The sequence below is a fragment of the Marmota marmota genome, unplaced genomic scaffold (genome assembly GCF_001458135.2).
Source record: "Marmota marmota marmota unplaced genomic scaffold, marMar, whole genome shotgun sequence".
NCBI classification, from domain to species: domain Eukaryota; kingdom Metazoa; phylum Chordata; class Mammalia; order Rodentia; family Sciuridae; genus Marmota; species Marmota marmota.
Window position 1 is genome coordinate 3,444,475 of NW_026000171.1, and position 18,626 is coordinate 3,463,100.

General features: G+C 46.8%; 1 long non-coding RNA gene across 2 annotated transcripts; it reads right to left on the reverse strand.

The window, feature by feature from the left end:
- Positions 1–1,024: 1,024 nt before the first annotated feature.
- On the reverse strand, positions 1,025–18,608 carry LOC107154980. 2 transcript variants are annotated; one of them, XR_007342116.1, is made up of 6 exons: positions 8,980–18,608; positions 8,461–8,524; positions 8,113–8,207; positions 5,479–5,552; positions 4,570–4,623; positions 1,025–2,774 (listed from the first exon to the last, which is right to left on the reverse strand). It is a non-coding gene; the product is annotated as an uncharacterized LOC107154980 (long non-coding RNA). The 2 variants fall into 2 exon arrangements; XR_001505131.2 differs by having other exon boundaries at positions 4,570–5,552.
- Between the last annotated feature and the right edge of the window lie 18 nt (positions 18,609–18,626).

Here is an 18,626-nt window from a genome sequence, read left to right on the forward strand (position 1 = left end):
CTGAGCCCTGTTACAGTATATCTTCAAAACTCCAGCCAGCACCCTTCCTTATCATCATCTACAGTAGTCCATAGAGATGAACTTCTACATTGGGGAGGAATTCGACTGTTTTGCCGAATCAAATCAGCTTTCTGTCTTATGATGTAATAAGCAGAGGTATAGTTCTTCACAACCTGGAGCTTTTCCCCCAAGCCGTCTACCACACTGTCCCCCCAAAGTCATATTTCAGTGTCACCCAGCAGAGGTCACTTCCCTTTCTGCTGCCCCGTGAGGCAGAGGCAGCCACAAGCACTGAACAATATTAGCTCTGAACTCTGGAATGACTGATTTCCCCCTTATCCTGGCTGCCAAGCCAATGAACAGAACTCATTCCTATAAGTTGACAAAAATAAAGTTTTCCTTGAAACAGGCAGCCACCTTTGGAGGCACTCAACCTGTGCTGGAAAAGTGTGTGGGCTGTGCTCACTTCCTGTGTAACTTATGGGGAATGTTCTGTGAGTATTCTGTCTACAGGATGTAGCCCTGTGTGGCCTTGAGCTGATTACCTGGAATGCCTGATGAATAAATAGTCCCCAAATAGCACTGTGTGACCTTTGATAGTTTTCAAAATTTTCTTAATTGCTGAGGCATTGAAAAATAAGAACTTACCTAAAAAGAGCCAAGGGGACTGATTATAAAGAAAAATAACAATACACGGAGGCACAGAGACCATTCTCAGGCCAACTGCTTTCCAGGTCCCATCCAGCTCTAGGTTTAAAGAGCTCAGTAAATGTTCACTTCTGTCATACCATGTGATCTTGGCCCTATATCCCACTTTGGAAGAGTATGGTTATGCCCATTTTTATCTAATTTCTTCTTCATCCCTATCTCTCTTTGAAGGTTCTTAGCATGTGTTCAAAGATTTCTTAATGAAATTCCAAGTCCCCCAGTGAGACAGGAGAATCACAGTGGCTTTTATCTGCCATCATGGCACTTCCAGAGATTTATAGAAGAGACAAATAACACCAATGAAGAGAAACACAAATGGCAACATGTTTATTTCAAAATGTGTGTTCAGATATATGCATATGACCCTTTCCCTGACACCATTTACATACACTCTCTCTCTCTCTCTCTCTCACACACACACACACACACACACACACACAAATCATACAATTATGTAAATTCACCCGTAAGCAGAGATAAACAGAAGAAATGCACAGGGAATTATTTACACAGCCACACCAGAGATGGAACAGACCGCAATGGCTCTTGGATATTCTCAGTCACAGTTTCCAACCACCAGCCTTGACTTCTTTCACTTCCAGGCCTGTTCTTCACCAGAGGTCATGACTGCCAGTCACAGCATCCAAGGGCCCAAAGGCACATCTATTGAGACTCCATGTGAGGTATAGGGAATACTGGGAACAAGACAGTTCCTGACATGAGGTCAAGTAGGGGAAGGAGATGCACAAACAATTACAAGTCCAGATGAGAAGTTCTCTAACAGAAGTGAGTACAGGATGATGGGACCATTTCTTGTCTGCTCCCTGGAAAAGAGGCAATTTTTCTCCTTCCCTCATTGGATTAAATATAGTGGCAGAGGGATCTGCTCAGCACAGGTGGGCTGGGAGCCATGTTGTCTTCTGTCTAGGGACAGTTCCTCCAGTTTCAGCACTCAGTCCTGCTCTTTAAGTCAGCATCTCCTGCTTGTCCCTCAGGTATGTCTGGTGATAGAAGTTGATAAAAATGTTGATGAGGCCAGGTTGTAAGGACAACAGTGTGAACACCTGGGGTTAAGGGTAAGAGGAGTGGGCAGCCATGGTCACAGATCCTGGACAAAAGAAAGCATGGGAGGAAAGGGAGAGGACTGAGGAATAAGATCACACCCTGTCCTTGGTCCCTCTTGTCTTGGGCCTCTGTCTCAGCAGAGGGCAGGCCCCCAACAGCTCAGGAAGAAAAGGAACGATGAAGCCCAATTCATGGTTCCTCTTGGAAATCTTCCTGTCTTCACTCCTGGTCTGGTTCCCCATTTACCCCCATTTAGCCATGTCGTGCTGGTGCTGATGATGAAGCCATCCATCCAAGCTCCCTGAGGGACAGCTTAGTCCGTCACCACCATCTAGCAATGATAGTCTCTAACCTCCAGGGCACCCCAGCATCTGTGATGAATCCGTTCACAGACTTACAGGATATTGGCTTTGAGGTCATCTAGCTGAGCTCTTCATTTTACAGGTGATGAGGTTGAGGCCAAAACATGGAAGTCTCTTGCTTAAAGTTTCACATCATGTCACCAAGGGTTGGTGCCAAGATCTGAGGAGATAGCCACTGAGACACTTGCAAATTGGAGGACTAAGGAAGATTCAGGAATTCGATCCAGAGATTAGATGTTCATGGTCAGATACCAAGTCACTGGTATAGCCAAGAACAGAGCTGGCTCAGCTGAGGCATCTGGAGATTTGGGAGTCTTCTTACCAGATGATAGAATATCATTTCCACATGGTATAGCCACATGGGAGGCCCCAGGCTGGCCCATCCTCAGTATAGGTGCATGAAGATGTGGACCAAAGAATGAAGCATCCTAATGGAGAAAGCTGCAGAGTAGGGTGAGGAGGTGGAGGAAAATAAGTGGAGCTGGGCCCAGCTGTGATTAGGGTTTTCTCTTCCAGGTTTCAATCCTCCAGTCTTCTGAGAGCACTCCGACAAACCCTACAGAGAAAATCCTTGGGAAGGTCTCAGATGGAGGAGGTCAGGCTTGAGCCATCTGAAGTCACGATGGAGGCCTGGGGAAACTGGATGCCAAGTTAGTGTTTTTAAGTTTTTAATTAATTAATTAAATTTAATTAGGTATATATGACAACAGAGTGCATTTTGACTATCCCCTCCCCACTCCACACTCCCCTTTGCCCAAAGTTCCTTCTTTCTCCCATCCCCCTCCAATTATGGATCAGCATTCACTTATCAGAGAGAACATTCAGCCTTTGGTTTTTTGGGATTGGCTTACTTCACTTAGCATGATATTCTCCTACTCCATCCATTTACCTGCAAATGCCATAATTTTATTTTCTTTTAATGCTGAGTAATATTCCATTGTGTATATATATATATATACTGAAATTTCTTCATCCATTCATCTATTGAAGGGCATCTAGTTGGGTTCCACAGTTTAGCTATTGTGAATTGAGCTGCTATAAACATTGATGTGGCTGTGTTACCACGGTACGCTGATTTTAAGTCCTTTGGCTATAGACTGAGGAGTGGGATAGCTGGGTCAAATGGTTAAGTTAATGTTTTTATACCTCCCTGGACCCTCTCTGGGCTGATAGCAATGAGCCTCTCCCAGCTGCCTGCCCCACCCCAGGGAGGAGGAGCTAGAGATAGAAAGATAGAGATAGCCACAGAAATAGAAAGGGAGCAGAGTTCAGGCTTCATGGCTTCAGAGAAGGGACACCTCAGAGATAATATGTCATAGTATAGGGAAGCTCCTCTCCCAAGCCAGCACTGAGTCCAGCAGAGACCTGCCTTATAAGAGCCTGCCTTGGGTTGCATCACTAACTTGAACCACCTGGCACATATTTGACTCCAACCCACCAGTAGAAGCTAAACTAATCTGGTTTCTTTTGTAATGTAAAGAAAATCTGAAGAGGAAGAAAATATGGTATCAATGATGGAGGCTTTCTCTGGAATCTTCTCCTGGGACCTCAGGTATTCCTTCAGGGTGTGCTGGGAATATAGCATTTGCTTAACAGGTGTGAGGCCCTGGGTTCAATCCCTAATATAGCCCCCCACCAAAAGAAGAAAGAAAAGAAAAATAAAGAGAGAGGACAGGTAATGATCCTGCCTGCTTTACTAAAGGAGGGACTAAAATGAAAGACGAAAAGTAGTCAAACACTTTTTTAGCATCTACTATGCGCCAGGTACATTATATGTATCAAGAACAATTTAAATGCTACATAATAATATGCAATTTATACTCCCATTATATCCATTTTATAGGTGGGGAAACTGAGGCATCAAAGGTTAAGTAAAGTACTAATGGCACACAACTAATAGGTGATCAAAAAAGGATTGGAGCAGTGGGTTTCTGAGACTTGTCTCTTTCCAACATCCTATCCTGCCACCCAGGGAAGTAGACAGAGGGAGGATTCAGCCCCTTCTCATTACCACCACCCCGCATCATGATCTTGACCCACTAGGTCCTGCAAACCCTCTGGATTCTTGTGCAGGGTTCCTTCCTCTCATTAACATGTAGGGATGGTTTTTGCTGTCTGATGACCCTTGCCATAGAATATCACTTCTTAAAATTTGCTCATTTTTGAATTTTAATCTAACCTAGAACCTGATTGCTACTGGGGGAAAATGACTACTTTTATGCAGGTGAATAGATGAACAATGGGGACTCAGTGGAAGCCTGTAGCAGTGAGATGCTACATCAGTCCCTGAGCATCCTTCCTCAGTCAGATACTGGAACCAAGGCTTTACATTCAACAGGGATGCTGGAGGAAAGCATTCACACTGGGCAGGTGAAACACCACCTGAGACCTGGCTGATAGACCTGTAAAGGAGCCAGTGCTTGGGGAGTCTCACCTTGCCTAGAGACTCAGCAGCCTTTGAGCAGCATCACCAGCACACGCTCGCCATCTGCTGGGCATGAAGGGGAAGTTCAGTCAGACTGTGGTCCTGCTGGTGGCACAGCTTGCCCAGCAGGGCAGGATTCAGCCCTCCCTATTCCTGCACACTTCCTGTTCCCAAAGTGTCTACCTACCTGTCTGCTTGTTAGCCCAGGAATAAAGTGGCACAGCTTTCGAGTGGTCACAGGAGGACTTTCCAAATGTGCTCACCTCAATCCTAAGCACATGCAGATCTTATTTATTGAAAAGCAGATTCTTAATCTATGTGCTTGCTGCGTGAGGTGGGGCACAGATTTTGCTTGTTGAACAAGCTCCCAGCAATGCTGATGCTGCTGGTCTGTGAACCGTATTTTGAGTCGCAAGACTTTTAGCTCCTTGTTGGAACTCCAGTGACTCAACATCCCTGTCACTACTCGGTGACCTGTCAAAGCTTAGCTTTCTTGCTGCTGGGAAGCCTTTTGTTCTACTTCTAGTTGAAACTGAGAGCAGCTAGCAATAATGAAATAACTACCACTTAGATACCAGTAATACGGGCCTGTCTCAGAGCTAAACACTCAGACATTGTCTAATTCAATCTTTCCCCAAAGTTTCCTTTTATAAAGTAAGTGTTCCTATCCCCATTACATAGATAAGAAAATTGAGATCCAGAAAAGGTATGTCACATGGCCAGTAACTGGCAGATCTGATGTCCAAACTGAGGTCTGAGCTCCTCTGATTCCAAAGCCTGTGCCTAACCAGCCAGTACCCAGCCTGCCGTCAGAAAGCTTGGTGACTTTGCCTTGATCCAGTTCTGATTGTTATATGAGGGTCTTTCCACCAACCCTCTCTTCAGCCTTAATTGTCTCACTTCCTGCTGTACCCTCACCCTGAGCTTGCTCGGTTGTAGTCCACTGGCTGGCAGAAGTAGTTACAGTCAGCCAGGAGCAAGGTGGCCATGAACTGGAAGGAAAGGGAAAAAGGAAATTATCAAGTCATAAGGCCACTCCACCATGAGATCTGACCCCAGGGCCCGTGAGGCTGATTCTGGATTTGGTCATATTCCCCACAGCACCGTCCCCCTCCAACCCCTAGTGACACTAGTTAAGATTTTGCTAACCCATACTATTCCCTGAAGTGGATAGATCAGAGACAGGATTTGCACACATCTCTATTTTTTTTTTAATGTGAGTAAACCATAGACCACAAATATGGATCCCTATGGATACCTTCCACATGTGAGATCCTAAGTTAGGCGATGAAGGGCCAGGGTGAACCCAAGGCCATCCACACATGTGCCCTGCCTCCAAGGAGCTCAGAGCCCCACAAAGGATGGAGGAAATAATCCTAATCTTTAAGGTTGTTACCACAGAAGGACAGAGGGTGTTCTGGAAGTCAGCAGAGATGGAAGAGTGAGGAGGCCTTTGGCAAATGGAGGGGAAGAAGAAATGGTTTTATAGTGGTGCTTGGTCTTGGGTCCTAACCCTGTGTGCTGGCAAGAGGATCAGTGGGAGGATTCCTACCCAGGGGAAGCAACTACAGCGACTGACTGAGGGAGAGTAGTGTGGTCTAGTGAAGGGCCTGAATGTTGTGTTAAGGAGCTTAGATTTGATTACTTATTGACTCATTTGGCAGTGTTAATACTAATCACTTCTCCACACCATTCACAGGGACAAAACAAGGCAGATAAAAAATCCCCAGCCTCCAGGCTTTGAATTCTGGTCTTACAGGCAAAGACAGCTCCTAAGGGCTTTAAGAAGGAAGTTGACAAGGATATTGCAGTTTTTGAAGGATGGGGGTGGGGGGGCAACAGAATGTACTGCACCACAATTGACAAGTTCCCCAGGACAAGTCTCCTGTCTGGCAAGTTATTTCTCATTTGATACCAGACATTCTGCTGGGCCTGCCTTTACAAACAGGAGTAAGACCCAGCCCTTCCTTTGATGGACTTGCAGTTTGGGAGGAGACAAACATGCCAGCCAGGTTCGCAGGGTGGGAGAAGAAGGGCTGATCTGTTGTGTTTGTGAATTTCTGTGGTGTAAATACTGCCGGGGCTGACCTCGAGCTATTTAGCAAGACATCCCTGAACATGGACTTGGGAAGAGACCCACCGCTCCGCAGCTGATGGAGTGGGCTCCAGCCGCCCGCGGCTGAGGATAGAGGCCTGTAGCGAGAGTGTGGAAACCCAGCAGGAAAACTAATAGCCAGGCCTGGGAGAGAAGGGAAAGGCTTGCAGACAGGCGACAACTGACCTGAGTGTAAAGGCTGTCTGGGCATTTGTCAGGGGGCCAGGGGAGAAGGGCAGCCGGGGTTGAAAGACTGGTGGAAAGACAGCGATGAGCCCAGCTCTGGGGGCCTGACCACACCCTGTATGTGGAGGGAGGCCGGTGGGCCGGTGTTGGATGAGGGCTGCTGACCGGGAGCAGAGGGAGGCCGGGCTGGAGAGGAAGGCGGAGGCCAGAAAGGACCTGAGGCTTCATGCGCCCATCCCAGAAGTTCAGTCGCTGTCTCGCTACATGGGAAGCCATCAGGGTCCCCAGCAGGCAGTGTAAGATCCTTTGGGTGTTTGGGTGTTTGGGTGTTTTCTGTGGGTAATGTGGCAGTCGGACTGAAGATGAGCTAATGAAGGCAGCAGCGAGGGAGAGAAGGGGGAGGAGCTTAGCTTGGGACCCCCTTCTCCAGGCCCTGCTTCCCCCTGACTCACCAGGAGGGGGAGCGCTGGGGTGGAAGATGCGAGCTCTGCAGGAAGGACAGTGCTTTTGAATTCTGTTTCTACCACTTGCCACCAGCTAAGTCACTAAGTTCTGTGCCTCCAGCAGTGCTGTTGTGAGGGTCCGATGAAAGGATCCTCACAAAGTGCCCAGAGCAACCTCTTGCCCATAATAAGCCCTGATTACTACCACCCGCTCCCAAACTTTCCTGGACCCCCACTTCTGGCCCACAGGCTGTTTCGTTGCTCTCTGTTGTCTGCTAACACTGAATTGCCACGGCCGGGTTCCACATCTGTCCCTACCCTTCTACCTAATCTGTGAGCTCCTCAGGAGCAGGCAGACCTTCTCTGTAGGTCCTAGCAGGGTCTGGCACAAAGCATATGCTCAATGTCACTTGCTGAGTGACCAGGCAACTGGGTGGAACACCGGGTGTGGGGGTTCAGAAAGCTGGGCCAAGGCTAGCAGCCCAGATAGAAAGGGGAGGGGGAGGGGGTCTTTTAGGAATTCCGCTCTTGCTTTCCACTGAGTTATGGAGCCCAGCTCTGGGGGCCTGACCACACCCCTGTATGTGGAGAGAGGCCGGTGAGGACCTCTGCTCCTCTATTTAAGAAAATGAAGGACAGAAGTTGGTAACAGGGATGGAGAAGTCAAAGACCAACAGAATCCCAGCCCCTGCCTATGCCCCACCTAGGCTTTGGAACTTCTTGTGTCAGAAGCTCATGGCTTTATTTACCCTTTGGGCTCCCCAAGGAGTAATAGACGCTGGAACTCTGCAGGGAGCGCTGAGCAGCCTTACCTCATAAAACACATACCTTGAAAGAAGCACCAGGCCCAAGTTGTAGGCAGTAAAGGGTTCTGTCAGCTCCAGAGAGTCCCTTCAGGACGTGGAGCAGGAGCCCACCATCACCTGAAGGAGGCAGAGAACAAAAAAGAGGGTGACAGGGAGCGGCAAGGGCACCAGGAACCAGGAATTTGTTTGTGAATCTAGATAAGCAAAGGAGAGAGGTGACAGGCAGATTGGCCATCCACCTGCCCAGAGCCCTCCCATCAGCCAGCTCCAAGGCCCATTCGTCCCCACCTCTTGTTCCCCAAGCATCTGACACTAAGGCTGTGGCAGGTGAAAAAAATGAAACCTTTCATTACATGATACCATCTCCTACCTCCACGGCCTAAGTCCCAGTGTTTTTATTCCAGAGCTTTCCAGGGTACTGGCATCATGAGCACCTGTAAGTAGAAGCAAAATCTGGGTCTTGTCCCAAACTACCACCCCCTCTACTTACTATTACCCACTGAGGGCCTATAGAACCTAGTTCCTCAGTCTCCCCAGCCTGACCACCAGCCGCAGGGCCACCCCTCCATTCTTTCCTTCAAATGTTGACTATGACCACCCACCATACACCACTGGGGAGACCCCATGGGCCACACTTGTACCACACCTCACACCCTTCCTTCCTTTACTTGGAATTTCCGGCCCCTGGCCGTGACCTCTGAATTTCAGGGCCCAAGGAACAGAGATGTAGATTCTATGCATCAAGCCACAGACAGAGGGCACAAAGCTCTCCTAGTTTCCCTTTTCCTCTCCTCTCTTGCTCTGTGGGTCCAGATCTTTCTGAGCATCCCTGGCTCCTCCCACCTCCCACTGAGCCCAGCCACACCCAACCCTTCAGAGCCTAACTTACTCCTGTGGCTCCGCCCGGGCTGCTCGGGGTCTCCTCTGGTCAGTGACTGAAGCTGCTCTGGCCTCTCGGGGTCTTGCAGGCTGTTGATGTCTGAGTGAAGAGTCCTCTGGGCTCCAGGGTACAGAGCTGACCTAAGGGCAGCCTCACCTCCCAGAAGCTCTCTACTCCTGTGCTCTGACCTGCTGTTAGCCCCAGTCCCTACACACACACACACACACACACTCATGCACTACCACACACAAACATGTCCATTTCCTGACTGGGCACTCTGCCCTTCTCACAGTCCAAGGGAGAAAGAGAATAAAAGGCACCCAGGAGTGGGAGGTAGCCACTCATAGGACAAGGGATGATGGCGGCAGCTCTCTAGAGGGGACAGGAGGAACTCAGGTGGTCAGTACTATGGGGAGGTGACCTCAGGACACATGGCCTCACACTCCTCCCTCTTACCAAAGACACTTCTATCCGAGGAGCACTATCCACTGGGACGTCACCGGCATCATGAGCCTCCCCAGGTTCGGCCACTCCCTATCACCTCAAGTTTAGGTCTTCTTCCTTTTTCTGCCACTCTTTTCCACATGGTGAAGGGTTATGCACCTTTCTGAGCCTTCTGAGTCCTCTACAAGTCCCCTCCCCGCCGCACTCTCCACTCGCTGATGGTCTAAAGGAGTACTGGGGTGACTGGAAACCCCAGGAGCAACCCTCTCCCTCCCAGCCCCCTCCACCAAACTGCACCACTGAGAAATGATTAAAATGGTTATTTGTCCAAATAGCCTCTCTTAGGTAACATAAGAGATGAGGGAAAGAAACCATTTTAGAAGCCAGATTGCTGAATAAAGGAGTCCCAGCAGCCCCCACCTGGAATCGGACTCCACAATGATTCAAGGGCAGCTCCTAGAACCAGCTTCTTTAGAATACAGTGCCTTGGTTTCACCTTCTTTTTAAAAAATATTTTTTAGTTGTAGATGGACGCGATACCTTTGTTTATTTATTTTTAGTAGATGGACACAATACCTTTATTTTAGTTATTTATTTTTTATGTGGTGCTGAAGATGGACCCCAGAGCCTCACACGTGCTAGGCAAGTGCTGTACCACTGAGCTACAACCTCAGCCCCTTGGTTTCCCCTTCTGACATGATGGCACCCTGTGGTCCTGCTAAGACTTATAAAGTCATTTGTATGTAAGCCCCAGATCACAAGCTCAGAGCCAGAAGGATTAAGAGACTGGAAAACTCAGCAGAGATAATGGTTGTGTGCAAGCACACCTGGTCACACCTGCAAGCTATATGTGTGTGCCTTTACACGTGCTGTGACAGACCTCACTCCAACTGCCCTTGACCTTGTCAGGGAAGATTCCCAGCCAGGATCAGGCAGAAGACAAGGCCTTCCTTGTGAACCCCTCTCCCAATATGTCTGTCCTGTTTCCTAGAGAATCAAGCCAAATCTATTCCAATGGGGCTTCAGGGTTATCCATGCTCCAGGCAGACCCTTCTCATCCAAGATCCACACGCCATTTACCACTCCCATCAGCCTGTTCTCCTCTCTCCTGGCCCAGCACACCCTCATATAACCATTCCTGCATCCCTGATATTCCCAGGTTCTTCCTTCACTTCCTGCTCAAACGGAAGTCCCACTTCTGACACCAAGTCTCCCTCTCCTCCTTTCCTCTTCACCCTCCGTGGTGAGCACTGTCTGTACCACCGACTTCAGCCTGAGAGTTTGGTCTTGCAAAGCAAATTGCAAGTCCTTACAGGAAATGATAGCTTGCCACCTGGACAGACAGGTGGAACCACAGGAACCTCCTAGAATGACTAGAGGGATGGGTTGGGGAGGTGTGAACTGTCCAGCTCGAGGTTCTGGCTGTGGCCCCTGCCAGCTCTCAGGGGCCACTAACAACAACCTTGACATGCATGTGGCCCCTTAGGATTCTTATGGGAGACCCTGGGAAGTCCCCTGTGGAGCACCTGACACCCTGCAATGCCACCTTGTCCCTAAGAAGCAGGTCAGAGAACAGGACCGGGAACTTTAGGTGAAATCCACAGCAGTCCAGGGTTCTCTGCTCCAGCCCAGCCTGGGAAACTGTTATGAAGAAAGCATTCGCTGACCACCCGTCTACCCCAGCAGACGCCCTCTGGACTTACAGATCATATAGATTATAAAGGAGTTTGCTATAAACATCCCACAACCATAAAATAAGATTGGACCTGGATGCCTCCACAGAGTATGTCTTCCCCAGCAAAACAACAAAAGGCACAGAAGCCCAACCAACCACATTCACAGAACTCGCTGCAGCACAAATCCTTGGCCATCTGCTGAGTGAACAAGCCCCCTGTGGGGTCCTGAAGTGAAATAGGATACCTACTGGAGGGCCAGGAATTATGTGTGCAAAAACTGGTACTGCAAGGAATCACACACTTCCACACCCATAACAACAGCCAGTGTTGATTACATCATCACCCTGTGTCATACATGATTCTAAACCCACATACACACTAGTGTATTTTATGCTCACAACAACCCTGCAAGGTAGGTACTATTGACACTCCCTTCTACTGATGAAGAAACCAAGGCACAGAAAGGGTAATTAACTTGTCCAGTATCACGCAGCTAATAAGTAAGGGCCAGGGTTCAAACTGAGGCAGATATGCTTAACAAGGATAGTACCCACTGAACTATCTCTTCAATCTCTTGACATCATAATTTGTTTTATTTGGATTTAAAGAATCAAAGGGCAGTTTGATGTACATGAAAAGGAAGTCCCAATTTACCAGATTCAAAGTAAAAATATTCTTGCTGGTTCTTACTACAATGTTATAAAGTAGCAATAAAAATCCTTCCTTCCTCCCCCCCCCCCCAGCTCCGCCCTCTCTCCCTCTTTCTTTCCTGATGTCCATCCATTCACCTAGAACAGAGAAGGGGTTTTCAGACGCTTGGGAATGAGCAGTTCCTATATAGGGAATGAGAGGTCTAGAAAACTGGCCAGTGCCCAGCCCCATAGGAACTAAACAAAGTCCCTACCCTCCACTGGATTTTAGAAGAGCATCGCTACTTTGTAAACAATGTTGAAAACAGCCACTCTTGATAATGAAAATGAGCTGGGCGGTATCTGGCTCGCATTGATAAGTGCCAACAAGGAGAAAAGCAGTCCTCACCAGGCCCTTCTCTTTCTCCACCCAGGGACGCCATCAGAGCACCACCCTCTGCCCCCACAGATCCTCTTGATCAGAACCCAGGGAAGTATCTATCAAAATCAGGAAAGGCTATACCTGTCAGGGTTAAAGGTGCAGCCTCTCTGGTCTCAATAATTTTCAGGTATTGATCTCATCTTTAACTTCACTATATTCTTCACTCAGTATGTTCCTCTCACATAATTTAGTTCTTCCTGTGTTTCATTATTATTGTTGTAAGCTGCATCAAAATATTTAGAAAGTGACATGCGGGTAGCTGTCAAAATAAATAAACACGTAGCTCTTCAAGCATATTTTGAGCACCTACTAAATTTTGCTGTGGATCAAGTGGCTTATCCAGAGCCAAACCAGTAAGAAGGGTGGGCCAGGTCAGTGTCCAGACACCAGCTCCTCCAACAGCCCCCAGTACCCAGCTCTCTTGTGAATAGTCCGCTGAACGGTTCTGCTCATTTCATAAAAGTCCCTTAAGCACATTTTCCAATCACAACTCTAGACAGCTATTTCCCAGCCTGAGGAAGTTACCCCTGAGTAGAATCTTCCAGAAGACCAGAGGAGGAGAACAGTGTGTGTGTGTGTGTGTGTGTGTGTGTGCATGTGTGTGCATTCATGTTTGTAACACAATTTTCTTCAAATAACTATGCTTATTTCTCTCTATGTACCTTGATCAGTTCCAGTCCCCCAGCCGTGTACCCTCTTCTGTCCATTTTCTTGATGGTGATCTCTTTCCTTAGACATCAGCGAGAATGGGCAATAGAGCTAGACTGCGCCCGCAGGAAACCAGAGGGTCCTGGAAGGTCCTGCTGGGAGGCGGGGGAGTGGAGGTGTGGTGCTGTGGGAAAAGGAAAGGGTGCTCCTGGGGTGCCAGGGCGGGAGCCACCCGCGGTGGGGTCCCGGGAGAGGTGGTTCAGGATGCCCCGATGCAGCCCCTGTCTGCCAGTCAGCCGCTTCCTCCCTGGACGGCAGTAAACCTGGCAGATTGCACATCATTACAGGCCTCCTTCTCCAGGTGCGGGAGGAAGCAGCCCCAGGCTTTAGTGGGTCACAAAGGCGATAAGAAAGCTCATCTCGGGTCTGTTCCTGTTCTGCCCCTAGACGCTCCCAGCTCTTGATGCAGCGCGGGGAAGGTGCAGGGACCAGGCTACGGGCACCCCCCCCCCCGCCCCCAGTTAGCCGAGATGAGAGAGTGACTGTAAGGACTGCGCGCAGGTGCCTCCCCAGCATCCAGGCCAGCCTCACGGATGCCACAGCGGTCTTTGTGCGAGGTGGGCTATTACTAACAAGGATAACTAAATCATTCATTTCATTAGCAACAGGGTTTGGCAGATAATTGTGCAAGAGGCGATTATCAGTCATGCACATTCCAGGAAGGAGTGTGGTCCGCTGATTTTCAACAGAGCTGCCAGGGGAAATATGAGACAAGGCTGAAACCACCATGGGGCTCTCACCCCAAGAAGAGCTGCTCTTTGAAGCCTGTGGCTTTATGGCTTTACAATTTGAGCTGAGAGAGGAAGAGTGACAGAGAGGAAAGCTGAGAGATACAGAGAGAGAGAGAGAGAGAGGAGATCAGGCTTGCTTCTGGCACAAACGTCCCCAGGTGACCTTGATATTTCTTTCCTGTTTAGAAGAAAAACCAACGACCCAAACCCATCATCCTTCATCTTTGCCCCTGTGGCTTTCAATGGCATAACTTAGCTATCTTCCTAAAATACAGATTTGATAAGGGAATGGAAAAACATGTTAATTGTCTGTAGGCTTCAAGTGCAGCACAGAACAGTGCCCAAATTCTCCTTGATTGCATCAACATATAATGGGATAAATAAAATGCAGTATATCCATACAATGGAAGACTACTCAGTTATTAAAAAGGAATGAAGAGCTGATACATGCTACCATATGGATGAACTTGGAAAATACTCTGCTAAATGAAAGAAGTCAACCACAAAAATCACATATTATATGATTCCATTTATACAAAGTGTCCAGAATGAACAGATCTAAAGAGACAGAAAGTAGATTAGTGGTTGCCAGGAACTGGAGGGAAGAAGAAGGGAGGAAACTGGGTGTGACTGCTAGTGGGCATGAGGTTTGTTTTTGAAGTGATGAAGACGTTCTAGTATTGGGTAGTGATGATGGTCACATCAATCCAAATATACAAAAAGCCACTGAATTACATACTATAAAAGATGATCTTTATGGTTCATGAATTAAAAATGTCTTCCCTGAACCCAAAGCACAGGGCACAGTGGGGGCTGCACTAGGAGGGCAGGGAGAGCTCTCTGTTCCTGGGCACAGGCTCGCAGCACTGTCCCCAAAACAGGACTCAACAGACCCCAATGAAGCTCAAGTCTCGGGGTCCCTTCCAGGGGATCTTGGAGCCAGTCAGCTCACAAAACTAGCACTTGGTGCAAGTTGGAAGGAGAGAGAAAGCACTCATTCTCTCTAACACCCCTCCCATGCGTTGGATAATCAGATTAGCTCAGAATCCTGAATGGCCCTTCTCCCCAGGCCTGTCCTCAATCACGAGGGAAGGTCCTGGGGCTCTCAGTGCATTTCCACACAGACTGGCAAGTTTCTCCCAAGGGCTGGACCAAGAAAATGCCCAATGAGATGTTTCTTTATTACTTGAACTCACTCCCACATCTCCAAATCCTGTCACTCTGTCTGACAAATCACTGTCCAAAAGGAATATTTTCTCCTGTAAATTTCACAGTATTATATAAATGCTATTGGAGCATCTCTGAAACCACAACTATGATTATCCTCAAGGCACGTTGGATGCAATTCCGGGAACTGTTGCTCTGTGCTGCAGAGACAGACATTTACAGAGGGATGAAGCATACATTGGTGGCTCTGGTGAATAGGATAACGTGGACCGGTGTGTGTGGTTTTAGATAAATGTGCTAAATGATTGCTTCTCTTTCCTCACAGCCACCCCTCGAGTGCCTCTCTGGCTCCGTTGCTCCATCTGAAGAGTGAGAGGAAATACTCGCTGGCGGAATTCTCTAGAACATGACTCACTTCTTCCATCACTGACACTTTACCGTTGAGAAATGTTCTGATTATTATGATTTTCTCCTGCCTATTTATTTTATTTATTCTTGTTTTATTTGGCTGTTTATTGTACTGAATTGAGAACGGAAGGAAAACTACCAATAAAGTCACTTTATCATTTTTGAGTATTTCCTAAAGACCAATCTGGGGAATAAAGGAGTTCAGCACCAAGAACAAAGTTTGGGCTCGTTTGTGGACTTGGGTCCCTACAACCCTGGCTGGTGGAACAGGAGCAGGCCCATGGTGTGAAGGGAGCATGGGCCAGAAGGACTGGGCCCCAGGTTTGTCACTCACATACCCAGCAGTCCTGGGGAGATCCTGTTCAGGGCCTCAGTGTCTACCGATGAAAGGAAGCGTCTAGAACAGGTGAGCTGCTCTAGGCTCCAGGCTGTCTTGCATCAGGGAAGCATTTGTTGACTCCACACCTACCAACCAAGAGAGCAAAGTTTTGGAGCACTGAGTGGCTGTCCTCTCGTGTGTCACCTGTGTGTAGAGGCAGCAGCAGGCTAACTGCTGAGATCTGTTAGGTACGTACGGAAGAGGTGTGATGATCCCATCTTCACCAAGGTCCCAGTTGCTTTGGTGGACAACACTATCAACACATGTCTGAGGAGGGCAAGCTGGATGGGGACACGGGTGCATGTGGCCCAGGGATGCTGGGGGCTTAGTCAGGTTGCCTAGGGACAACCCAGAAAACCCACGTTCACAGAGGGCCTCAACAGGGCTACAGGGCGAGTAGCGTCACAGGGTCCTTCTGAGCAGGAGCTGCATTGCCATCTTCTTCCTATGGCCAAGCCAGGGCTGCTTAGCACCAGAACTTTCTCTCCCTCCCTAAAAAGTACCCATTAAAATGCAATCCTCTGTGTCCTCCTCCCCCAGCCTCCCACCATTCTGCTTTCTGCTCTATGAACTTGATTACTCCAGGTACTTCACCTAGTTGGAACCACATGGTGCTTACCCTTTAATACCTGGCTTATTTCACTTAGCAAATGTCCTCAAAGTCCATCCATGTTGTATCGAGTGTCAGTATGTCCCTTCTTTTTAAGACTGAAAAATATTCCATTGTATGTACACACACACACACACACACACACACACACCATGCACACAACACTGTCTTAATCCTTTCATCTATTGATGGACACTCGGTTGATTCCATATCTTCACTAATATGAATAAAGCTGCAAAGGACATAGGAGTGGACATCTCTCTTTGTCATCATTTCCTTTGGCTATAAACCTAAAATTGGATTGTTGGATCATATGATAGTTCTGGCTTTAATCTTTTGAAGAAACTCCATAGTGTTCTCCATGATAGTTGTACCAATTTGCATTCTCACCAACAGGATCCAAGGGTTCCCTTCTCTCGGTGTCCACTCCAATTTTGTTAGTTTCTGTCTTTGATGATGGCCATTCTCGTAGACGGGAGGTGATAACTCATGTGGTTTTGATTTGCAAATCTCTGATGATTAGTGATGTTGACCTTTTTGTTGTTGTTGTTCATTGATCTCTTGGCTACTGTAGGTCTTCTTTTGAGAAATATCTAATAAGGTTCTGTGCTCAATTTTTAATCAGATTATGTTTTCTTACTATTGAGTTGTTTCATTCCTTTTATATTTTAGATACTAACCCATTATTAAACGTCCGCTTTAGAAATATTTTCCTTTATTTTTCAGGTTGTCTCTTTCACTCTGTTGGTTGTTTTTTTTTAATTTTGTTTTGTTGTTGTTTATTTTTTTTTCTGTGCAGAATTTTTTTTTAGTTTGATGTAATCCCATTGGATCTGTAGATCACTTTGGGTGATGGAGACAGTTTTCGTGGTATTATTACTTCCAATGACACAGGACACTTTCCCATTTGTGTTTTATAATAATTTTCAGAATACAGATCCTTCACTTCCTTGGTTAAATTTATTCCTAAGTGTTTTATTTACTCGGGACTTCTCCCTTTTATTCGTAGGCTAGCTAAAGTTTCGTCTACTTCCTTTATCTTTTCAAACAACCAAATCTTAACTTCATTGTTCTTTCCCATTGTTTTCTAGTTTTTTCAATTTTCTCTTTTCTGATATTTATTATTTCCTTCCTTCTGCTAACTTTGGGCTTGGTTTTTCTCTTTTTCCTTGTTTCTGTAGGTGTATGATTAAGTTGCTTGTTAGTGATCTTTCTTTTTCTTAACATGATCATTACAAATTTCCTTCTTAGAAATGCTTTTGTTGCATCTCATAAGTTTTGGTGTGTTCTGTTTTTATTTTCTTTGTCTTAAAATGTCATTTTTATTCCCCTTTTGATTTCCCTTTTTAAATTATTTACCTATTTATTTTTGGATGTGCAGTGCTTAGAATCAAACCCTGTCCTCACTAGTCAAGCGCCACCCCTGAGCCACACCCCCAGACCTCCTTTTGATTTCTTCTTTGCCCCACTGGTTGTCCAGAAGGACATCTTTTGGATTTCCACGTTTGTGGACTTGAACTTTTCTGCCATTATTGACTTCTAGTTTCATTCCAATGTGGTTGGGAAAAATACTTGATAGGATTTCAATCTTCCTAAATGGGTTAAGAATTGTTTTGTGGTCTCATATATGATCTATCCTGGAGAATGTTCTGTGTGCACTAGAAAAGAATATGTGTTCTGCTGTGGTTGAATAGAACGCTCTGAGTCTGCTAGGTCCATTTGATCTAATGTTAACTCGATGCTTTCTTTATTGATTTTCTGTCTGGATATTCTATCCATTATTGAAACTGGAGAGTTGAAGTCTCCTATTATTATTGCATTGCTAGCTATCTCTTTCTTCTATTCTGCTAATATATTCTTTATATATTTAGTGACTTCAGTGTTGGGCACATATATTTATGACTTTATCATTCTATAATGACTTTTTTTTTCTCTTGCACAGTGTTTGTCTTAAAGTCTGTTTTCTCCGATGTAAGTGCACTCACTTCTGCTCTCTTTTGGTTACTATTTCCTTGGAATATCCTTTTCCATTTCTTCACTTTCAGCCAGTTGTGTATCCTCAAGACTGAAGTGAGTCTCTTGTAGGAACCATACTGTTGGATCCTGCTTTTTAAATATCCACTCAGCCCTTCTGTCAAACTCCTGAGGCTGGATCAGCAGGAACTGTCCAGCACTGGGACTGACTGGGGCTCTCCTTCCCCCACACGCAGGGCACCTCTCTCCACACTGAATGGCACAAGCTATGGAGAGGTTACAAGATAATGTGAACCCAACTTCCCTTCCTTTTCAATGTGTCTCTTCCTATCCAGGTCCTGTAATCCCTCACCTGGACTTTTAGCTCTTGTGAAGGAATTTCTGTGCCTGGATGGTTGTTCAAATTCATGTTTCAGTGACGGAAAGAGTGCTGCAAAGTCATCATCACCATCTTGCTGAGACCCACTCCTATTGCCTGACATGATCAC